At 46.7% G+C, this 24,685-nt stretch overlaps 1 long non-coding RNA gene across 1 annotated transcript in view; it reads left to right on the top strand.

Annotated features, from left to right (window-relative positions):
- The first annotated feature begins 737 nt into the window (after window positions 1-737).
- LOC138686840 (uncharacterized) overlaps window positions 738-24,685 on the top strand; it is a 35,626-nt gene continuing 11,678 nt past the window's right edge. Inside the window, exons 1-2 of the long non-coding RNA XR_011326146.1 lie at window positions 738-846; window positions 3,429-3,540. This is a non-coding gene — a long non-coding RNA (uncharacterized lncRNA). The remainder of the gene's footprint in view (window positions 847-3,428; window positions 3,541-24,685) is intronic.

The following is a 24,685-nucleotide window of genomic DNA, read 5'->3' as shown; positions in this document are numbered from 1 at the left end:
TTATTCTTAGAATGTTGTTGAATAAAATACTTCATGACTTCATTTTTATTGTATTTGTGCATTGAATCTAACTTACAGACAATAGTGAACTTCGCACTGTGCTGTGGAAATGCTCCTATTCTTTGTCTTGTGCTCTTTTAAACAAAGCAATCTGCAAAGTGTTTATCTAGAGGCATAAAAGCCCCCCTATAAATTGATGCATATCCAAACTTTGTAAGACTTGCGTATTAATTTGCTTATTTTCCGTCTGAACAAAGGATCTCAGGAACCCACAAATGTGGTCAGAATCATCTTGATCCAATTTGCTACGTAGTTTTGCTTGACTGTGCAGATGTTTTCTGTGTGCTTGGCAAAACAGGGGTCAAACCCTGTATCTGGGTCTACTATTTCTGGCAAAAACCCTAATGTTTTTAATCCTTTTTGAACATGAATCTTCTGAGAGCTTATTTTGATTTATTAACCTGATTGTTTGAACACAGAGAAACAATCTGGAGCTGCGACCTTTGTTCAGGAAAGTGCATGCTCAAGTGTTCCTGCTCTGAATCCCTCCAAGCACAGTGCAAAGTGTGTGAAGGACCCCGACGTGCACAAGGCTGTTCAGAGACACAGGTAAGCCTATGCATCTCCCTCTGCAAGGTTTGGGTATGCTTGGCTCTTGCAGTCTGCATGGGGTAGTAGGATCTGCACCATGCGGTTACCTAAACGAGGTCTGATGGAGGGCTCTGCTTGCATCTCCATGGCTGAGGGACCCCAGCCCGGCCAGCGCCGCATGGGGCTCCCTGCTCCGGAGCGATGTTGATGTGGGCTGAATTCGCCTGGAGACTGCGACAGGGTGCTGCGCTGCACGTACGTACTGGCCGTTGGTGGGGTTGCTGTCTTACTGAGAACAGCTGGGTTTCGGGGGATGCCACCCCGTGCAGTTTCATTCAATAATCCTCTCTATCTCTCCAAAGAAGACCTGGAGATCACCTCTTCCTAGGGGCTTTGGGAACGTGTGGTGACACAGCATCAGGATAGCTCCCGTTCTCCATTTGTCCCGTGGCGGTACGTGAGGGGTCCCCAGCGTGGGTGCTCTATGGACGTGGCACAGAGAGTTGGACGCAGTCCCCCAGAGCCTTGCAGTGAAAGTGTATTTCCCCAGTGAGTGGCAGGATGAATAATGCTCCTAACATTTTCTGCAGAGCTCTGCAGCCGGTGTGACTAGGCAGCAGTCGTCTGGGTCGTTATATCTCCCTTCCTGTTACTCACAGAGTTACTGACTAATTCACACATTTCTGGCCAACGTTTTTGCAACTTGGCTGCCTCAAAGAAGGCACCTCTGATGAGAGCGGCTGGGTTTCAGAAGGTGCTAGGGAGTCCCTGCTGCCAAGCAGAGTCAAGTTCGCAATTGCTGGCCTACATTTTCTTTATAATTGCAAACTCTGTAAGCATTATCATTGCGATTGGAACCGGGTATTTTCTTTAATCCCATGGAGCTGATCTGAGTGTGCTGCAAACAGCCCGGACAGACCCTGGAGCAGCGAGGATGCATGGCAAGACGGTTCCCAGCCCATGGCAGAGCTGTCTCTGTGGGGCAGACCGCAGTGCAACTGCTGCTGACAGAGTAGAGTACGCGGTGGATGTCTGGGGAGGTGTCTGCTGGATGTGATTAGTGCTTCTTCTGCAAGCTGGGTGTTGGAAAAGGAAACTGATGGAAACAATAACAGGAGCCAATAAACAGCCTTGTATACAGCAAACTGTTAAATTCTCCATTTCGTAAGAAATAGCAATTGTTCAGGGCCAATATCATAAACACCCATCTTGGAGTGCTGCTCTCCATACTGACGATGACCAGATGTTTAGTCAAATCTGACTAACCTCTCTTTCACAAGTTCAGGCTTTTCCTGTGCTCTGGGCCAAACCCAAAGCTCACGGGTGTGATGGAGGGCCTCTGTGGGACACAGGGGCTTTGAGATGTTTTCAAAGCTCTGAGGTTGTTCGTATAAATATTGGAAAGAGGTTCTCAAGTGGCTCGCACTGTATTTTGAGCGCTGTTCACTTCTGGGCTTTGAAAATGCATCAGATGTAGACATCCCTAAAAACCCAGCATTGTGAGTGACACTGGAGTGAAACCTGGGGATGGGGAAAAAGAGAATTAAAAGCTTAGCTCATGCTACTTGCATTACGTCTTGAATACATTTCTCTCCCTCTCTTCTCCAGTGAAATCTCAGTGGGCATCACAGAGGCAGCTGTGTTTCAGACATTAGCCAATGATTTTATGTGCTGACTTAAGGAAAATTAAGTTTTGGCCCTTTGTGCTCTTTCCCAAAGCACATGCTGTAACTATATTTTTGATTTAGGGATGACTTGCCGTGGCTTTTATTTATCAGTCTTGACTGATCCCAATGTGGCTTTGTTACCTAAAGAAAGCCCTTTTCGTCACGAAATCTGTCTCCAGGGCGAGCTCCATGGGCCTGCAGGTGAAGTCCAGAGAGGCAGCAGGTCTCGTGGTCCTTCCTTCTCGTTTCTAGCTGAGAATAGTGGAGCTGGTTGGCTGCTGGCATGGAGACAAACACCGCCTTTGGCTCCCAGTGACAATGAGTAATCACGCAGGTAAGTGTTTCCAAAAATCCTTTTTCACCCAGCAATGCTCTGGCTGGTGGAAGTGGCTCTGAAGGAGGATCCATACCCAGACTTGGATTCATCTCTGTTACAGTCTGATCTGCCTAATGGCCAGGACTGAGAGATCCTCAGCTGGATTGAGAGGGAAAAGGTCTGGGACAGACGTTGCATTTCATGCCTCCGTTGCCTCCTAGTTAGCATACAGCAACACAGTGCGGTTGGCTTGGGCTCAGAGCTTGTCAGGGAAATTTCTCTTTTAATCCATAAATGTAGGGCATCTGTCAGATTTGTTCTGTTTTCACTTATCCTGTGGTGCCTACTGTGGCCTCTTTGAAGTGATAGTACGGCTTGGTGTCCCTTTGACAATTGTTCAACCTGTAGGTGCTTCCTGGACATGCACAGTGAAAACCCAGTATATTTTAGTGCAAAACTTCAATGCCTAAATTTCTCCTATAACTCCCCTAATTCACATACTCATCTCTCAAATCCTCAAATATTTCCACTTGATTCTACCCCCTCTCCTGGCCACCATATTCTCATCTTTTGCCCCCTATTGTAACAAGGCTCAGCAGAGTCAGTGGAAGGCTGCTCTGTAGCCTCTGCAAGGTCTGGGTATGTAAGCATACCTGAATTATTCTTCACCCATATAGGGAGTCCTTAAACTCTTAGATATTGCATATGCATACCAAACAGCACTTTAAATTACTTCCTTTTCTATTAAGCTCCAATAGAGACAATTTTGGGTGTGGGATGTATGTGCTTTTTTTGAACCACCATGTGTTTTCCAGAATTGCAACCTTCATGGCTACAGCTTGTTTCCAACGCAGGAGGGTCACATCCAGGAGCTTGACCTGCAAAGTGATGAACAGAACCCTCAGCTGCCCCGTGTTTCTCCCTGTAGATGAAGATGAGCACAATGAAGATGGCTGGTGTCTCCACGTAAGCTAAGAAAAGGTTTAGCAGGTCAACAAATAGCCGTCTGTTGGAGAAACTTGGGGTGGAGAACTTTGTGGTGGAGAATGAATCACAAACTAGTGGACTACCCAGTGTTCTTGTCTAAGAAAACAAACAGTTTGTTGCCAATCTGGACAAACAGTGATTTTTGAGCAGGACTTGTTCTAAGCCAATGATGACAGCATGTCTCATCCCAGGTTGTTATAAGAAACCCTACATTCAATTCCACTCTCTTAATGGACTGCCTACTCATCTGCTAGAAACAGAAAGATAGTAAATGCTTTGTACTGTTTTTTTCCCCCCAGTATTTCATATAACAGTACCGGCACTGATGGCTTGCACTGGTGTGTCCTAAATCCAAACCGTAGAAGCAAAGTGCTGCTGTTGACAGTGACTCTAGCAGGATTTGAAAGGCTGGTTGTTGCTCTCCTGGCAAGCTCTTTCGGGTCCCTTGGTCTCTCTGTACAACCCGATCCCAGAAAGGCCAGGTGATGCCTCATGGACACCCAGGGCTGTACTGGACAGCGGGGACCCGAGGGGACCGGAGCTGTGGCCCCCGCCACCTTCTTTGGCAGCACCCAGCCTGTGCGCCGAGCCATCGCAGGGCAGGGCGAAGCTGACCTCAGGAGCATCAGGGGCCACTCTTGTTCTCAGGCAGTGATTTGATGTGGACCAAAACACCCACTTTGTGCAATTCCGAAGCTTGCAGACAGCACAAGTGAAAAGTAATCGCTATGTACTTGATCTGTTGATTGATGAGTGTTGCTCTGGGATGGATAAAGCTGTCTTGTAGGTCTGGCCTGGCCTTTCGCCTCCTCCTAGCAGAGGGGAATGGAGCCATCAGTAACTGTTTGGTTTCCGCTGACTTCTGAATTTACCTGTAGTTTGTGGAGAAGGAGCCCTTCGTGCACCCCTGATGTTAACCATGGTAGGATGAGGCGTTAGTTTTGCTCCTCTCTACTTCCAGGCAAAGTTTGCGTGTGGGCAGAAGGAAAGCAGGTTTGGGGAGTGCTCATCCCTCCTCAGGCCCATGCACTGGGATGCACACCGCTCCCTCAGCCCTGTTCCAGGGCGATGTATGAGCTGGTGTCCCAGGTAGCTCTCCGTTTCTGTCCGTGCGTCTTCCCTGAGAAGAAGGATCTCTGTCTTAGCACTGACTGTAAAAATTAGGAAACGTTGGTGTTTTATAGCTTGGCAGGCATGGATGGAAGCTGGGGCTTGACCGCTGTGCCATGAGGGGACAGCGTGCCCTCCCTTTCACTGTTTAAAATAGGTTGATTTAAACACTATAACAGATTAAGGCACTGTGGGTGTTTAAACTCTCAGGATGATTGATCACTCTTCGGAGAGAGGCAGATGGTACTGTGATGAGTTCCAGATCCTTTCAATTGAGCATCTCGAGGGAAAGCTTTATGGACCAGGCTGGGGGGAGGGTGCTCTTAAATTAATTATTTTTTAAAAAACAATGTAGGATTTCAAATTAAATCCTGTTGGCTCATAAACAGTAACTCTAAAAATTGACTCAGTTTAAAATAAACTGCCTGAGCTGCTCTAGGATGTGGGCCAGGCAAAAGGGCCTCAGTTCACAGCCCCCCGAAGGCTTTGGGAAGGCTTGGAGTGGGTCAGGCTTTGTGCCATGCTCTCACCAGAGTGCTGCTGTATGGCCCCTGAAGGGAGCTGTCCTGGTTTTGGCTGGGACAGAGTTAATTTTCTTTCTAGTAGCTGGTACAGTGTTATGTTTTTGATTTAGTATGAGAAGAATGTTGATAACACACTGATGTTTTCAGTTGTTGCTAAGTAGTGGTTATACTAAGTCAGGGATTTTTCAGCTTCTCATGCCCAGCCAGCAAGAAGGCTGGAGGGGCCCAAGAAGTTGGGAGGGGACACAGCCAGGGCAGCTGACCCAAACTAGCCAAAGGGGTATTCCATACCATGGGACATCACATCTAGTATATAAACTGGGGGGAGTTGGCCTGGGGGGGGGATCGCTGTTCAGGAACTAACTGGCCATCGGTCAGCAAGCGGTGAGCAATTGCATTGTGCATAATTTATTTTGTATATTCCAATTCTTTTATTATTGTCATTATCATCATTGTTATTTTCTCCCTTTCTGTCCTATTAAACTGTTCTTACTTCAACCCACGAGTTTTACTTTTTTTCCCCAATTCTCTCCCCCATCCCACTGGGTGGGGGAGAAGTGAGTGAGCGGCTGCGTGGTGCTTAGTTGCTGGCTGGGGTTAAACCACGACAGGAGCCCAGGTCTCCTCCCAGCCATGTGGCCTTGGACCGTGACCACTGCCAGCTCCTGGGCTCTGCCAAAAGCATCTGCATTAATGCCCCTGTTTGGATTACCCTACTCACAGGCTTTTGATCCCTGGAGTAGGAACGTGGTTTCAGACCCACTTAAAATATTCCAGTGGCTGTACTGGAGCCGTTAGCCCAGTAACCCCACAACAGGGCTGATGCTCACTGAGCTATCATTGATCTTCATCAGTGAAAAGCAATGAGCAACTAACGAGCAAAGCTCAGCAGCTTCCCAAACACGTCCCACTTCTCTGCTAGCCTCTGTTGTCTGAGGAGGGGGAGAATTGATTGGAAAGAATCACTTGCCTTCTTGCTTTCCGGCATAGCTTTTAACACTTTTTGGCAAGTGTGCCATGCTGCAGTCAGCCTTCCCTTCATCTGAAGCAGGTTCCTCCCAAGCATCCCCTGTGCCTTGGAGAAGAAGTATCTGTCTCCGTGTCAGGGGCTGCATCTCCACGCTCCTCTTGGTCCCCACAATTTGCCGGGGAGGCTGGGAAATCACATGTTGGCTTCAGTTCACAAACTGTTAACTGTATGGGCGTTCAAGGAGCCGGTTAGTTTTTTGAAGGCAGTTTCTGGGCTTTACGGTGATGTAAAGTTTCTCTGTAAGCCAGTTGGCAGCAGCGCCTGGGTAAAAGCCCGTGCTGTGTCACTCTTCCTTGAAGCGCACTCCCAGCCTGCCCAAGTCCCAGCTCTGTGCCTCTTTGGGCTGTCTGGCTTGACTTCTGCAATTAGTTAAAGGTTATTGTAGGTTTAAAATGCTGCCTGCTTTGGCAGTATCTGCAGTCCCTTAAGGCAAAGATGCCTGTTTATTGTTATAACACCATCTAAGCACAACACAGAAAAGTCCCTGTAGAAAAGAGTATTTCAGTGAAGTGGATTTTTTTAAAAAAGAAGTCTTGGCTGGCCTCCGAAACTTAAATGCCATTGGAAACTAATTCTAAGCTCATTTTTTTCCTCCATAAATCATGTCTCAGAGCTTTTGTTGTTCTGCTCTCATCCTATCGTATCTTCCCAGCACTGATAAAGAGCACTTAGCTGCTGTCCCGGATCCCCAAGGGGTGAGCAGAGCTCCGGGGGCTGCTGGCAGGTTTCCCGGGGGCCGAGCGAGCCTGTGCTCTGGCCCTCGGGCATCGCGTGAGATTGGCAGTGCCACCAGACGAAACTCCGGTCAGCCTGCGCCATGGCAGCAGCCCGGTATGCGGTGGTGGTTTACCAGTGCTGATGGTTTCACCTCTGTGAGCACGTTTATTTAGTCACGGTGCTTCTGCCGTGCAAGCCTGCTTGCAAACCAACTTTGCCAGCATCCTGTCGGGCTGGGAAAAGTCCCCGCAAGCAACAAAACGGCTTTCCGCTAGCTGCCGGTCGGTCTTTGCTGGGGTCCATCAACGTGTTTTGTTCTTTACCTGAGCATCGACAGTGTTAGGACAGTCTGCCTGTGCAGTCTTGTTTCTCTGTGCTGGAAAATGGAGGAAAAACCCCTAATGATCTCTCTCTCCTGCCGGCCTTGGTTCTCTTTAGCACAGCTGCCGGGTGGCCAGGGCTGCATGGGTGGTAGCACAGCTCTTCTCCTGCAAGGCCACGAGCTACGTGGGCTGCTGAGCTGCCTGCGGCTGCTTGGCACGTATAGGAGTGGAGGAGACAGCATCACTCGCCGTGCGCTGGAGGCTGGCCTGCCACCCGGCCTGCTTGGGGCACCCAGGGGTGCCTGCCTTTGCTGGGGGGTCTGCTGGGAGCCACCGCATCCCAGACCTTTGGGAACAGCTCCTCTGGGGGTCAGTCCTTTTAATGGTCAGTCCTTTCCCAGCCACCAACCAGATAAGCCATCTCCAAAAGGAGGAAATCCCATGGTGGGATGGGCTTGCATATGAATTAAAATAAGCAAATGCCCTGAAATCTATTTTTTGGCTTATCTTCAGAGGAACCAGAATATCCAGTTTAGTATGAAAATCCCTGCATCCCTCAGTGGGAAGCGAAGGATGGCTGGGAATCAAGAGCCTGTCTGTCGGGCTGTTTCGGGTTTGAATGCTTGTGCGTTTTTATATGTCGGCGCAAACCCATATGTATATATAATATATGGGTTGTTTGGTTTTATTCCCTCCAGCACCCATCTTTGACGCTTTGCCCGCACTCCACTGGGGCTGTGCAGAGGAGGAGCCAGCCCAGCATTACTGTGTGCCTTCATTTCACACACATTGACGTGAAGATGCTAAATGACAGAATTCAGTCCTCCTCCCGCTTGCGCCCAGGTGGATGCAGATGGCCATGCTGCTGCTCAGAGGGAGGAATCACGCTTTGCTGGGCCACAGAGCATTTGCTCGTTTCTGATTACGCTAAGCCAGGTAATTCCAGATCATTGTGATGATGTGGAATAAACACTGAGGTCTTCTTAATTCTCTAGCTCACTGTAGAAGACACTGCTGAATCATTCTGATCCTTTCCTACTATTAACCAGCAGGGTAATCACAAGTGAAACGGAAATCTCTCTGTATGGATAACACCTGACTGTACAGCCTGTGCGCTGCCTGCCTGCGGTATCTATTGAAGATTTTCCAGTGATCTGGCACATGATGAACTGGAATGATTTCTGATTTCACTCCTGACCCCCTTCATCATGCATGCATAATTTAGCAAGAATAATGAGCCAGATCATCATGACGGCTATGATACACCAGCTGATGAAGTGGCCTATCATCTCTGCAGCTAATAGCACATCCTGGTGCGAGCAGTGGTTTGAATGTCTTGGCTTTTACTGAGAGCACTGAAACTTCTGAGTGGATTTATTTCACTTCTTTCCTTGTACTTGATGTGAACTTTATGCTAATTAATTTCAACTCTCTTGATGTTCCTGTCAATATTCCAACTTTCACGTCTTTGCCAGTGAGGAGTGAATTAGGTTCCTAAAACTTCACAGGAGTGATGGTTTCAAAGCAATTGCTTGTAAACACATTACTCAAGGAAGAATATTAGCAGAATATTCATGTATATATTTATCTTCCAGAAGGAAAAAATTGAGGCTTAAATATCTCTGTGTGCTTTATCTGCCATACTTTCCCTTTTGGGGCTCTGTAACTACTATATTGAGATTCTAATATATAAAATTAATCTTTTTGAAGAAAGAGATATAGATGAAATATCTGCCTAAATTCTGAATTGTACTCTTTTTTTTCCTGCTTTGTTAAATGGCAACTGTGGTAATGATCTTTTTTGAGGATGAGGTTTTAATAGCAGTGTATATTACACCAGTGTTTTCCTAAAAGCATGAAGTGGAATTTACACTTAAATCACCATTTGATTAAAAGTGGGATTATGTGAACTCACAGTAATGATCTTTGAGTGAGGATAATTTCTCTCTCATCTCTCTGAGGGAAAGCTGGGAGGAACCCTCCTGCAATAAGCAGGGTCACAGTGTTATTGTAAACCTCCTGTCGTTTTGAGAAGAACTTGGGACAATAGTTATTGGAAATACAGTGCTGATACATGCCTGTGAAGTTTTGCCTTTCCTTATGGCGGGCTGCAAAAATCCCTTTATACCTCTTTTTGGTACAGCAGAGTCTGAATATTGTGTTTTTTAAAGACTTTTAAAAGAATTTTTATAGGGGTTTGGAGATTTTTTTTAAAACACCTCTGCCAGTGCTCAGCTGGGCAGGAGAGGGGGGGTTCCCCTGCAGCCCTCTGCTCTGCAAAGTCCCACCACTCCACTGCTTTCTCTGTGCCCTTTTAGGAAGCATGCATATCTTTTGGCCCTTGGGGCATGCGGTTTACCAATGCTGTGCTGCAGCTTGGAGCCCCGGGACGTGATGCTGCGGAGCCTGTCCAGCCACTTGAACAAGAAACAGCTGCTCTGCCTTCTTCGGTCTCTCTGGTTTTAGAGATAAGTTGCTTTTCTCCCAGCTCTGTTCGGACGCCATCTTCAGAGCTTCTTCCCTGCCCGAGAAGACCCTGTAGGTAAACGCCTCTCTGGTATTTCCCCACTCGGTAACATACGGATGCCTTGTGTGCCCCAAGTTACTGAAGCAGAGCTTCCCTACTTTGTGCCGGGGAATTATGGGATCCTTTGCCACTGTGCATGCTGTGCCTGAAACTCCATCGGGTATCTCTGTCCCACACGCTGTTGATCGACCGCGGGACCAGTTGGCATTTTACAGGCAGCTGGGAGATGAGTACCCTTGCAGCTTGTTGTTCACAGCTCGCTCGCTTGTGCTAGGGATGTAGCTTGTTGGAAATGTAGAAACTGCTCTGGAAAGAGTTTGGCAGGTTATGTCCTTTGAGAATTCTGGTTGTGCCGTGGGCTTCATAATAAATTAACTTTGATACCTATATTATTTTACTAAGTTTGATGGGAGAACTAAACAAAACGCTTTTGGAGTAGTTATGTCGGCGTTAAGCTGCTTTCCCATGTTAATACCCCATAAATAAAAAAACCGACAACATATTCTTTGTTCAGAACCATACGCAGACTGTTGCACGATATCCTTGCTTACTGCAGATGAGCTTTATGTTCAGTGACATCTGACTCACCATGGTTGGAGCACGAGCAGCCAGGAGCTGGGTCTGAGCAGAAAACAGCCCCCTGGGAGGGGGTGAGCGCGGTGGCTGCAGCAGGGCTGGGACGGCAGCAGGGGTGGCCGGGGTGGCCATGGTGGCCGGGGAGAGGTGCGCTGGCTCTGCTGGTGGTCGCTGCTCTGGGTACGTGGCAGGAGCCGTGCCCAGCGAGAGGAGGAGCAGGTCTCGGCGAAGGTGCTCCTGCACACCCACAGCGGTTGATGGCGTGCAGTGGAAACGACTGGCAAGTGTGGTGTTTCCTGCGCCAAAATTGCAGCTGGTGGCTTAGGCTGGGGATCAGCGAGAGCTCAGCAGGGAGGGGACGTTTCTGTGCCCTCGCCAGCTGACCGCCAGCCCTTTGCCGTATTACGGTCTGGGTCTGTCAGTGTGTCTCGGGGTCCCCGAGGTTAGCTGGCAAGACCTGCGTTCATCTCCCTGCTGCGGTGGTTCTCAGGCGGGCTCGCTGTGCCATGCCGTCCCCTCGCTCCACCTGGTGGGACACAGTCCGGCACCGCAGCCCCCTTCCAGCTGTGAGCACGACAGCAGCTCTGCTGGCTCACATGGCTGATCCTGTAACGCTGACGCTCGAGAGGAACAATCTGACTGCTGCCAGTGTTTAGATGCACAACAGACCTCTACTCTTCACGAGTCCTGAGCAGCAGCAGTCAGCGAAGGGCTGGAAGTGGGACGCTGGAAAGCAGCTATCCAGTGGGGCTATAATGCTGACGTGAACCTCCTTGCCCTGGTGCTTCAGGGCCAACGATTTCCAGATTTACACTTGGGGTATCCCCAGAATTAAATCATGTGCATGGAGCTGCTTTTGCAGGCCGGCAGCAGGCTCTGCTCAGAGCAAGTCTGTCTGTAGAGCTCCTTAAGTCTGTTATTCAAATTATTTCCATACTCAGCATAAAAGCACTGAAGTGATGTAAGCACACTGGGGCATTAGAAGCAGCCCTAGGACCTCACGCAGGCTGTGACCTCAGATGCCACTGGCGTTTTTAGCTCATTTCTTGTGCTTCAAGTAAATGCCAGAAGAGTTGAAGGACACAGACAAAGTGCAGGAGGATACCAAAATGAGCTGCCATGGCCTGCGTGGTGAAGCCTTACACAGGCGGCAGGGCCTTGCTGTGCTTGCAGGATAGTACGGCCCTTACGAAGGGCTGGGTTCCTCCCTTTGCTTGCTGCCAGGCTGCTCGCCTGCAGACTTTGAACATCCTTCAAGTAAAGTTGAACAAAGCTGCCCTCCCTGCTCAAAAGCTCCCAATTTGTCTCTGCCGGCAGCACGCTGCTGCTAACGGGAGCTGGCGATGCCGAGTACCGGCAGATCTCACGACAGCGCAGATGGAAGGTCCGACGGGGGAGCGAGCACGTGCTCCGTGCCTCGCTTTCCAGCTCACAGCCGAAGTGGTTCAGCTGCCAGCGCCGGGCAGAAGCCAGAGAGAGCCTGCGGCTCGGGAGAGGCTGAGCTGAGTTTCCGTGGGAGGGCTCCAGCAGGCTCTCCTCCAGCTCCTGGCACCACAGAGGCTCCCAGGCTCTCGGTTCCCTTCCCAGGCTGTTGCTCATGCACTATCTCCACCCCGCAGCCTGAAATGCAGTTTCTATCCTCCGTATATTTTGCTTCTTCCCACCATCCTTCAGCGAGGTCCCGGGGTAAGCAGTAGCAGAAGGCTCCTGCTCCCGGTGTTTCTTCCGCAGGCAGCAGCCGGGAGGGGTGGGATGTGTGCTTCTCCCTCGGACGTCCTGGGCAGCTGCGAGACAGCCAGTTTCAGAAACTGGCTCTGTCTTCGGGGAGATTTGCAGTGATGATGGCTCCTCTCAACCCCACTCGTCCCAGCTGACACCCCTGTGCTGTGCTGCTTTCCTTCTTATCTCTGTACCCCTGATTTCTCCTCCTAACTGCCCGTCTCTCCCCATTTCATCCCCTGTCCCTGCAGCAGTGTGACCAGGCGTCTTTCTGAGAGGCGTAGGACATGCTCCTGTTGAAGCAGGTACTCGCAGAAACACTGAAGGCTGCTGAGACCACCCCTTGATGATCTCAAAGCGCTGCTTGGCATCCAGATAAACCGCTGTAAGGTTTTAACTGAGTCAAAACGAGGAATTTCCTTTTTCCTTCCCATTCCTGATGCAAACATTTCCACTAAAACCTTCTCGGAAAACTCAGCCTCAGGGAAACACCTGGCTTGGAAAAAAATCTCAACACGATTGATTGCAACTGTGCAGCTTTACAAGCACCTGAAAAGGAAAGGTTTGGAGGCAGAAAGCGCTAGGCAGTTGGTGGCTGCAGCTCCCTGCGCTGCCTGGGAGGCCTCGGAGCGCCGAGGAAGCAGCCGGCTGGGGCGCAGGGCCGCGGCTCCAACTTCATCAGGCGTTAGATTGAAGTTAAATGCTATCAGGGGTCCCTTTCTAATTCCTGGTTTTGGGGGGGCACGCACAAACAAGCATTTAGCATATAGTGCGCGGAGCTTTTAGTGCCTTTTGGAAGATTTCTGTAATACCAAGCCTGACTGGAAGTAGACCAACTGAAAAATGAGTAAATTACACTCGCAAAAATGCATTAGGAGCTGCGGTGTGCATAAATCTAACTGCCATTTAGCACAGGTCCTAACAAATTAGAAATTCAAGTCTTAGATACAAAACTTTTCCAGGCTCTGGGCTCTGCCTCTGGGCTCTTTGCCTGCCCTGATGTTGCTCTTCCACCTCGCCTGGAGCGCTGCGGGAGCAGCGTGCAGGGCAGCTCACGACATGGCTTCGTGTGTCAGATCTCCGGTCTTTTTTTCATTTAAGGTTAGATTATTCCATACAAACTTGTTTCTTCGTGTGCCCTTTATAAAAAGGATGAATGCTGCTACCACTAGCAAAGCCCTGTTCAGGGACAACAAGTGCTAGGCACTCTTCCAAAAATCAAAACCTGTAGCTTATGTTGATATGGTATTTGGGCACCACCAGGGTTTCGAAGTTGGAAGCCTTCAAAATCCTTCCATCCTTCATCGCTGAAAAGCCAAACTCTCAAACTTGCAACTCTCGCTCTTTTTCTTAGTAATGGGGGGTGGGATGGGGGATGGGAGGGGGCTCAGGGGAAATACAGTTTCAGCAATGAAAATGTAAGTCTTTATTTTCTTTTTTGAGAAAAAAACAAAAAACCCTGAAAACCCAACCTTTCAAAACTATAGTCTGAGTATGCCTAGCCAGAAGCATTAGCAAATCTGTTTCTCAAAGGATGTTCTTTAGTCTCTAACAAACACTTTAAACACCAAGTCTCCAAGAAAAAGCAAAGCAGTTTAATGTAAATATGTTGGGTGAATTGTGATGACAAATACTATGAAATATGCATTTAAAATAAATAAGTAGTGTTTTCTTGTTCTCAGGCTTGTAGTTTCTGGGACAAGCACCTTCAAACTGCAGAAAATCAAGATATTTTCCTCCTCTCCCTCTCCTCCCACAGAATTTGAACATTATTCTCTTTTCCCCAGTGTGGTTCTTGTTCCACTGTCTGCCAGGCATGCCGCCTCCTCCAAACACATACAAAACTTGCAATGTATTTAAAAACAAATGTTTCTTATGCCCTGGCACCCATGCTTCTCCAGCTCTCAGATTCATTTGGAGGGTAAGAAGTACTTGATTTTTCTTTAAAAGTTAGCAGAAGACTAGTAGGCAAGAAGATAGCTTTAAAAAGTGCCTCCCTCTAAACACCTCTCTAGGTATTTATTTTACTGATCGTATATGCTCTCAGATACCCAGGCAAGGAAGGTCCTTCAGCATGTGCTGCTGAAATCAGTTAGGTAAGCAAATTTAAAGCACAGCATGTAAGTGCTCATCTGTATTGCAGATATATCACTAAGCACCGCCACTGGGGAGTCTCGAGTATGGCCAAGGGCAGTTAGGAAGGAAGATTTTTAATTGCTACCTAAGTTCATGTTATATTACTTTCACCAGTGGTAATGGTATATAAGCCTGGAAAACTTCTGTTTAACTCTTCATTGCCGCTAGAGCTTCTTTATGCTTGCATGGTGAGAAAATGCACCCCGGTACCACAGAAGGCAATGTGAAAAACCCACATTGCTGCATTAAGTCCTCTTGTAAAGCAGAACCATGCTTTGAAATGTTAAGAGGCTTCTTCCTTGCCTGTCTTCCTCTCCTCCCCCCTTTCCCCAGCTGTTCTGCAGTGAGTGTCATCCTCCTTCTCGCTGCATCAATTTCTAACACACGGCTGCAGGGTGATGCCACCACTAAATTCTTCTTTCTGATCAAGGGGGAAGGATTTAGGTGAGTTTTGCTTACAATATCCTAAAGGAGGAGCAAATATGAAAACTGCAAAGTTTTACAAATGCAGCTGGGTTCCTGGACATAACACCCCTATGACCCTGAAGAGCAGGAGCTGCTTGCTTTGCCAGAGTAATAGTTTGTGTGCTCTAAAGCTCTGGAGTCTTGAGTGCTACATGTATGATAGTCAGCACTGGAGTGAGGAAACTCAATTAACAGTTGCAGAGATTAATGTCCTGTCAGCTCATGGGATTGCTGTCCTTTGTAACCATGACCCACACGGGGCGACGAGGCCTTGTAATATAAAGTTCAACTGCCTACCAACACGCTGCTGTCACCCGTTTTCTTACCCCAGCTGTGTTTTTTGGCAGTGGCTTCTTCTACTTTCCCTGTCTTGGGACCTTGGTCTGAACTTCTGACATACCTTCTTGTGCCTGAGTCTAGGGTTTGTATTTGTTTATTTTATAGCTGTAGGGAAAACCCCCTGGTTTTGCAAGGGAGAGGGGACATCCTGTACAGTTGCATTGTACTGTCAAGCCTATATCTTTAATTCTTCACAAAACCATTAAAAAGAAAGCTATAGTAATTCTACTCCAGGTTAAATGCTGTCTTAAATCCAGGGAGGGAATTACAGTTGTAGACAGCTAGCAGTTTCATTGTATTTTAAGTACATTTTCTCTCACTTTTAAATCTTTCATTATATAGTGTGCAGATATTTCTACATCTGTCCTTGTTTTCATGCCAAAACATGTATTTGGGGGCATTATTATATACGGTACTGAGACGAAGGAAGGAGTAAGGCTGTGTCATGATGCAGAAGTACTTCTGCATCCTCAACAACACAAGCAGAATCCGAGGCCTGGCAGAAGCTCCATTTCTGAGCAAACTCAGTAAATTTCTCCTGGAAGAGAGGGACATGTTGATGGGGGTGAGACTAGGGCTACATGTCAAATCACACACATGCCGCCACTGGGTTTTCATCCTTGCTTGCACTGGGTTTTTCAACCTTGTTAACAGAAAGAGCACTGAGCATTATGAGTGTGTAGGATCCCAGGAAGAAATACCCCTCCTGCCCAGGAGCTTTGCTGAGGCCTGGGCTGCAGGAGGTGGCTTTGGCCAATTTACAGAGAGAGGTAAATGAATGGGAATATTCTCCAACTTGCAAAGGCTTTGCCACAGGAATCCCTCGTGGGTCTAGAGCTCTCTGGCAGCGTACAGAGAATCTTCAATTCATATGCATATACACGGCAGATGGCTGTGCCTGTGCATTCAAGGTATCTTTCAAAATCACTGCTATGATATCACTTTAAACTGATGCTTTCCATACTCCTGCATCCTGACATGGTGGGTCCTGCCTGTATAATGGAACAGGATTGTCCTGGGGAAGATTGAGACAATGGCAAATGAAAAAGCACTTTTGCTTGCATACAGCAGAATACCTATGTGGAAAGATAAGCAATTCTGCTGCAATCAACAGGGTCAGGCCTGTGTACCAGTAACATGTCAAGTGCAGGACTGTGGTCTTCTGGTTTAATTTCGTTTTAAGCTTTTAAACTGTGACTCTCCATCTCCACAGCAGCTGTAGAGTAGCATAGCTCCACCGACTGCCACAGACCTCTGCTGATTCAAAGTGTTTGCGCATTGTTTTGCTGAGGAAGGTGAGGCTGAGTGCCACGGAGGCACCAGGAGCACGGTGATGCTCACTGAGGACGGCAGCCCTGGAAAGCAGATCCGTCGTCTGCCTTGCTGCCTGGCTCTGCTCCGCGCAGTGCGGGCTGGCCTAAATAGCTTCCTTGGAAAGATTTATTAGTTTCCCTCTAACCAGGGATCAAGGCATGATGGTGCAGTGCTGATCACAGTTTGGATGAGGACTCATCTCTGCCTGCTTTTTCTTTGCAGTCACCACTCGGAGCCCATTCACCATGTCAGAGAAGGAGCAGAGACGGTCATGAAAGCCATCTTTCTTTTTTTCTGTGTGCAAGTTGCTTATTATTATTATTATTATACATTTTGTCTCTTGGATTATACATAATCAGAAATCAAAGCCAAGCAAAATCAGGATGATAAATACATTGCCACAAGCAAAACATATGGAATATTTGTCTTTGTGTTCTTTTAGTTAGCCATTTTGCACAAGGTATTTCAACAGAGCAATTTATCCTCTTTGGTTACTCGGTATAACTGTATTAGCAGAGGATGAAGTAATGATCGTTAATGGCGGATAAATTACTATTCAAGCTGGTGAATCCCACATGTTTTTGTTACCTATTAAAATTTATCGGTTGAATATTCCTCCACAGGGAACTAAGAGAGAACTGGCCCTTCAGATCCAGGTAACCAACAGTTTTGTGTCTATAATCAGCAGAGGTTGTCCTCTACTTGAAATCTGATTTATTCCAAATGTCACTTCCAGATGATCCAAAGGGAAATGCTTACAGATGCCTGACTTGAGGAGAACAGCAAGGGAAAGGGCATTACACACATCCATCTCATCAGGAAGTTTTGTCACATTGCCAAAACCCCAAAACATTCGAGTTGCCAAAGCCAGTTTCTCTTGCCCTCTAAATCAGTTCAGTATGCCGTACAGAAAAGCAGTCTGAGCAGCAGTGTCCTTGAAGGAGCTAGTACGGCTCGCTTATTTTTAATTGAAAATAATGAACCAGATGTTCAGCATATACTGGGAAACTCAAGATGCATCCCTACCGCTGTGGGGCCAGACCTGCGACTGATGGAGTGGGACCACGAGTTGCCTGGGGAGCTTTTCTCCCCTGGATCTGCTTGGTGCCTCCCTCCTCTCCCTGTGTGTTGTCCTCTGGCCCACAGCAGGGCAGGGTGTTTGTGCTCCAAACCTTTCCCTATCCCATCCCACGCCGCCTCACCGCTGACCCTAATCCCAGCACTGTGGTGACTCAGCCCTTGTGCAGGGCAGCTCCTCCTGCCTGCCTCCCTCTCCGTGCCTGACCTCACATACACTCAGATGCGCTTCACTGTTGTATTTTGGTTTATATGCTTATTTGGAGTCAGAAAAAGCATAAGCAGAAAAATAGCTGCTGTAACAAGTTACCTGACTTGTCCTTTTCCATGTGGCTTGGCTGCTGCCCCAGCTTACCGGAGCAGTGCTCAGCAGTCCCCAAGCCTCCCAAGCTCTGGCATCTGGTCGGCTTTCAAGTGAAGCAGAAGCCAGCCATTTACAGCAAGGAACCGGTGCTTGTGGGAGATGTTTGCATGTGGTAATGCGCTCAACGGTTCTCAGTCTAAGTATTGAAAAATGCAAAACACCCTGGAAAAACTGCTAGCCTTTGGTACTTAACTCTTTGGTGATCACGTAACAAGCAGCGTAAACACTTGGTTAAAACTACACTTATTTCCTCCTTTACTGCTTACTTAAGAGCGGAGTTAAATCTGACTCCCCAGCCTTGTTTAGAAAATCTTTGTAGAGTTCTTTTCTTGTCCGCATAAGAAATACTGCTATTTACTTCACTCTTTTTACTTCATTTCAGATTTAATATCCTAGAATTTATTGATTTACTATTTGAGTCATTAGAAAGTTACCAATTTTCAGTCCTAGCAAGGATTACTCTATCAAGACACTGTTTCACAGACATGCTTTCAGTCAGACTTGCTTCATTAACTGGCTGAATCACATATTGTATATGGGCATCATTTGTGGTAAGATTTATCTCAGGTGGCAGTATCTCCTGTTTGTAATATGAAAGTGGCCCATAGACTTGTGTCACCAAGGAAGGGTGCCAGAAAAGCTGAAAAGTGGCCCTAACATCTCTACTGCTAACGTCAGACAACAAGCTAGGTGATGGCTAGGGCATTCGTGGTGTGGCTGGGGGGGGCGGGCTGCCCGGGCTTGAGGCAGTGTTCCCACCAAGTGCATCACTGGGCAACGGTAGCGGGGGGACCTGGAGCACAGAGGTTATGTCAGAACTAAAACACTTGTGAGAATTTCAAGGCCCAAATAGCAATATGAATTCTGGTACATAATTTTTATGCACAAACACGTGTATAACAATGTATATTACAAAAACACATTATAAATTCCAACATACATACAGGGCGTATAGACCACTAACACCTTAGTCCTAGTCTTCTGTGTGAAAATGCACAAGCTCCTCTAAACTTCAGTTGATCTTTGGTCCTTCCTCTAGCAATCAAGTATATTGTTTAATTTTTTTGGACAGTACCCACATCACTGACAGGCACTTCATAAATATACAAAAATCCATCCTGGCAGGCCTCATCTCTAATTTTACAAGGTGGTTTTCTGTGTGAGACGGCTACATTTTTTCCTAACTGTTTTAACAAAAGCATCCAGCATGATTCGGGTTTATTCTCTTAGCGATTGTACATGTTGTGCATTCAAAATAACCAACTCTGTCGTCTGGAGGGCTGTACGGTGCTCCTGAACAGCAGGTGAGATGCTTTAATCTGAGATTCCCATTACGAAGCTGGTGCAATCAGTCCACCTGACTTCTTAAGACCTTATATGTGGGGTTTTTTCCCCTTTGTGACTAGGAGTGACTCATTGACTGCAGCTTCCCTGAATTGGTCTGGAGTAGCCCTACTTCTGTTTCTCTCGAAGGGTGATTGGTGGGCCAGTACCTGCCCAGCTTTACCTCTGAGGCCAGGCGAAGGTGCGGAGCTGCTGTGCCCTCCCCACACAATCGCTCTGTGCCAGCCTTGGCACTGAAGAGCTGTTGGAAGCAACTTGTCGAAGAGGTGCTGCGGTTTTGGTCAGTCTCCTGGTGCTCATAGAGCCAAAGGTTTTACTGTTGGGTTTTTTTTTACTTTTTTTTTTTTTATTACTGTGTTTCACTTTCCTCCCTGTGCATGCTCTCCTCTTGCAAGCTTGGAAAGCAGAAACATTCAGAAATGGCTGGAGTTGCTGGGTGAGAAGAAAACCCTATCAGCAATTGATTTGAATGGGAATAAGAGAGAGGTTTTTTACAGGAGGTCAAGGCTATGGTACATCATGTCTAACTAGCCTGTTTATCTTCTATAGTTCTTTCAGAATGTTTTTTCACTTTTTTCTTCTTTTTTTTTTAAATGGAAAATCTGGGGGTGGTTCTTTCCTTTCTGCTTGTAATCTCTGGGTTTAGTTAAACCCACAAAAATGCTGAGGGAAATTGCTTAATCCCACTGAAGTCTGTCATCATCTTTCAGCTCAATATAAATTTTTGTTTGATTTTTCAGGAAATTGTTGTTTAAAGTATTTTTTAGGCCATGACAGAAGATGGTATCTGTATGTGTTATGGAAAGTTTTGTAATAAGTACAACTAACACATTGCAAAACCAATGTTCTGCACATTCAGTTTTTAGGGGTAGGTCGAGGAAATGTCCTAGAGAGTCAGGCTGAGCAGGCTCCATGTGCCACACTCGAGCTAGCACAGGTTTCACCACACTTGACTACTAAAAGTACATATCTGTGAGGGTTTTGCTTTCTGCTGTGTTACGGTTTTAGATATCAAAGATCTCACTCTTAGTGCAAAGCTCAACTTCCAGGCTTTATGGCATTGCTGCAGCCTGCTCCAAAGCGAAACTTCCTATGTTCTCCCTTGTTACTTCTTCTAAAATCATCTTTCTTTAAAAATACATGTTGTATTCTGGGTGGTTACAGGTTTGGCAATTACCTGTCCATGCACTTGGCAAGACAAGCTCTGTAGCAGAACACAATAGATCTATAGATGTATATAGGCCCTGGCTTGCCACAGGAGTTATCAGTAAGTACCCTTTTTTTGGCCAAAATGTCCATGACTCAGCATCCATCACTGATGTCTGGAAGTCTTCATCATACCTGTCAAATGTTCAAGTTTTTTCCAGCTTACAAGTTTCCTAAACTGCTGTTGTATAAACAGCCTTTTAATTAGATCTTTCTTACAAGTCTGTTAATTTATTAAAAGGGCTATCTGTACTATCTGCATGTCTTCTTCCCTTTGCCTTCCATCCTTCCAAAATATCTGCTTGTAACTGTGACAGGTATTTGTGTTCAAGTCATCACCTAATCTAGAAAAATGAGATCTTCTTGTACACAGCACTTACGTCTTTACAGCTGTATTTCAGACTAATAGCTGACACTGAACTGAACTTGCTGTTGAACTCTCTATCTAGCAGCCTGAAAACATCTGGTCTCTTGTGACTGAACTGAATAAGGAGCAAAACTCAGGTTTTTGTTGGGGGTTTTTTTGGTTTTTTTGTTTGCTTGTTTGTTTGTTAACAAGTTTTAGCATAAATTCTGAGAAACTTCTGTACCTTTCATGTTCTGAACATGGTCATGAACCTTCCTTGGCTATAGTGAAATACCCATGTGCTTGTGTAACAGGTTTCCCATGCTTTTTCTCAGCTGAAGCTCTAATGATAATAAGGCAACATGGTGTAGTGTACCAGGCTGGGAAGACACCTCTTGAATGGAAAGCCTGTGTCTCTTGGTGGCAGATGCTGTACAGAAAATTGCTTAAGTTGAGCTGGTTGGGAGGTTACCCTCACTATTTCCTGAGAAAAATATGTGGTTTCCGTAAAAGGTAGTGTTTCTTTTTTAAAAAAAAAACAAAAATCCAACACTTGATTTGGGGAAGCAGGGGAATTCAATTCCCCATCAAGGAAATCAGGAGGAGACGTTTCCTCTGGGAAATGTTGATGAAATGTTGATACTTGTCTGCTTTTACAACAGTGGCTCTGTGCCAGCATTCTGGCTAAACCACAGTAGCTTAACGCTGTCCTGTGACTGTAACTCGCTGTGGGGTAGGTGCTCTGTCAGAAGTTCGTCACACACGTGCAGTAAGGAGCATGGGGCCTCTGAACTCAGTTTTACAGACACTTACATGAGCAGGTTCATGTGGTTGATTCCCCACAAGAAATATTTGAGCCAAGAATGTTCTGAGCTCCCACACTTCAAGGGAGGTTGCAAAAACATGACCTTTTTTGTTCCAGTTTAGGACAGAGCCAAATGGAGTTTCAAATGGGAGAAAATAGCAATTCTTGACCTGTCACCCGTGGCCCACCTTAAGGTCTTGTAAGTCAGGCTTGATTGATAGTACAGATACACAGTGGCCCTAGAGACAGTCAAAGGCTGAGCCAAAGTATTTTGCAAGGACTGCAATAGAAATGGCCAGGGCAGATTGTTCTTCTGTCATCAGCTCTGCCTTAAAGCAAGCACTGTTATCTTAAATGAAGAGTGAATTTGAAAGATATAGCAGTTCAATACATTGGCTAAGGACAACAGCAATAGCTCTGACTTCACCTCGTGCAGTGTTCCCACCTTGCAGAGCATAACAGCAATAAGCTGTATTTAATTACCATCTGTCTGCGTGCCCCCATGAAAATGGTCTTGCCTGGAACTCTCAGCTGGCTGCAGTCCCCAGTCGAGGTGGAGAGCGTCTCCTCTGCATCGTGGGGCTGCATGGTTAGGCAATAGGGGCATGGGAGGAGTGGGAAGCAAGTGCTAAACTTTGGGCTGGAAGAGTGTAAGAACAGGAACATCACTGGCTTGCTTGGAAAGGGGTGGGATCAAGTACTGGCATCCCACCTTGTTTTCTGTGTCACGGGGCTGATGCTGGGCAGTAGGTAAAGATTGAGCTTTTCTGCCTAGTGCTAAAACCATGAAATGACTCTTCATTGTTTTCCTGTAGTTGTTCTTGACTGTTTTTCTGTTGGCTGTGGGCATTGCGAGGATTCACTGTGGGCTTTGCAGCACTGAGCTATTCCAAAACGACTGCGGAAGGTGTTACCCACAGCTCGGAGGAGCTGCATAACAGCATATAATCAGATTACTGTGCCTGAGGAGGAATCATACACCTGGATCATAACAGAAAAAACAGACTTGATCCAGTGGGCAAACAGAAGGCTCCTGGCACCACCCACTCATGCCCCACCTGGAGGTTTGAAAAGAAGTGCTGAGTACAAACACCCTTTTGCACGGCAAACAAACTAAGTTTCTGTATGGAGGATTAACAAAAAGCTGAAGCCCTACTGATTTGTCTTGAAAATTCCTTAGGAAGACCAGTTGCAGCCAGGTCTTAAAACTAACTTCACTTACAGCATCTTATAAAATTATGTGATAGATGAGGAACATGTGTCCCTTTCACATGTTTTATTCTGCTCTACTTTAGCTCTTTTCTGTTGCAAAGCCTGACTTTAGCAGTATGTCTTGATGTAAGGGCTCCTTCTCAAATCTACATTGTTTCCATACTAGTTAAGTGTGGAGAAAATATTGCTCAACACAGCCTAAAAAAATGAGCATAAGAAAAGACTCATCTGGATAATTTTTGATCAATTGTTTTCTTTTCTTTCCTTTTTTTTTTTTTAATTAACTGAGTTAACTGTACAAGTCCCAACTTGTACAAACTCTTGTGAAAAAATGCAGCTAGCATTAAATGTGATAGTTGGGAAACAGCCACTACAAGGCTGACGGTGGTGATGGTAAAAGCCTGGCAGAAGCCAACACCAACTTACTATTGCTATTTGTAGAGGGAGTGCTTCTCGCTCCACTAGGCAGTAAGAATCAGTTCCCCCGCTCCTTCCCGGCAGTGTCTGTCTCATGCCAGCTGTAAAGCCAGGATGCTGTGTGGCAAAAGCTAAGGCAAAAGGTACTTTTGGGGGCTCTGGTGTGCAAGGCTGAGAACAAAACACCATGACAAGATGAATCCACTGAGTCATCTGCCCTGGGAACAGCGTGCGCTGTCACCAGCTTCTGGAAATCGTTATAACTGTTAATTTCCCAGACCAATCCCTCAGAGCAGTTCTTTTGCCCCAACAGGAAGCATTTGCTGTAAATTTAGGCAGGAGTTTAATTGCTCGTATTTCCAACCAGCAGGGCCAGAGGGATGACTTGGACGACCACCTCGTGGCCCCCGGGGTCTGGGTGCATGGGCAGCATAGCAGGGAAGGAGATCATCTCGCTGTTTGGGGACAGATGCTGCAGCTCGGCGAGGCCATGGGAACGCTAGTCCCTGTGGCATCTCCCCGGCAGGCTGCATTTACCTGGTGTTGAGAAACAAGCAGTTCTACCCCACGCACCCCTTCTGACAACTAGGTAAAGAACTGAAACATGAAGCTGCTGGCATCAGCTTTTGGTGGGCTCCTGCTGCACCTTTGAGGGCGAGTGTCCGTCTTCGGGGCCTGAGCAGCTGACTTCAAACCAGGCTCACCCAAAGCTGTGCTACTGCTAAGAGAGCATGGATAAACTTCAAGGCTTTGTGCACCAAGGAGGTCTTTAGCAGGAAGGAAATGAAGGGAAATATAAAACTCAAGCTTTCAGGGCAGAAGAAAAATCCCCCTGTGATCCAAGAGCCCAGGTTAGCTGTACCCATGCACTGAAGAGGAGGGAGGAGGAATCATTTCCTCAGGCATCCTTTTGTGCCTGTTAAATAATTAATGCCTCTCTAGATCTATGTGACTAGTGTAAGCTTGAGCACCTGGAAAGCTCTAGGTTGCATGTAGGCCAAAGAAAACACGTTTTCACTATTGAAAGCACTGTCATTTTATCTTGTCAGCCTATGCATTTCTTAGGGTCCACACTAATGTTTGCAAAAGTGAATTTCTTTTTCCTCTGTTCTCCTCACATGAAACTATTTAGTTGGTCAAAGGTAATGGAAATTTTCTGGAGAACACCTGACCTTACTGGAGAAAAATGTCCATTCTGGGTACGGAAGGTAAAAAATCTCCTTTAGTTTATTGCAACTTCCATCATCCTCTGGAATGGCAACAGCCCTGAGAGAGCACTGATGTACGACTCCAGGTGGCTGCAGATTTCTCCACCAGACCTGGCTGGTGGAGTCATCAGGACCCGATGCTGGGAATCCCCAGCAAATTTTCTGAGCTGACAATAAGGAAGACAAATTCCACTGTGGGGAGAGAACCGCTCTGCTACGAGGTGACAGGAAGGAAATCTCATGCTACTGCCAATAACAGAAGGGCAGAAGCGTACTTTTTCATGATGAACTGAAGTAAGGGTGGGGCTGAGAATGAGTCTATCTTTTTTTTTCCAGTATTACTTCATAGAGCACTTGTAAAAGAG

The sequence above is a fragment of the Haliaeetus albicilla genome, chromosome 9 (genome assembly GCF_947461875.1).
Source record: "Haliaeetus albicilla chromosome 9, bHalAlb1.1, whole genome shotgun sequence".
Lineage (NCBI taxonomy): Eukaryota > Metazoa > Chordata > Aves > Accipitriformes > Accipitridae > Haliaeetus > Haliaeetus albicilla.
Note: the sequence above shows the minus strand (reverse complement) of the source record. Positions and strands in the feature narration are given on the sequence as shown.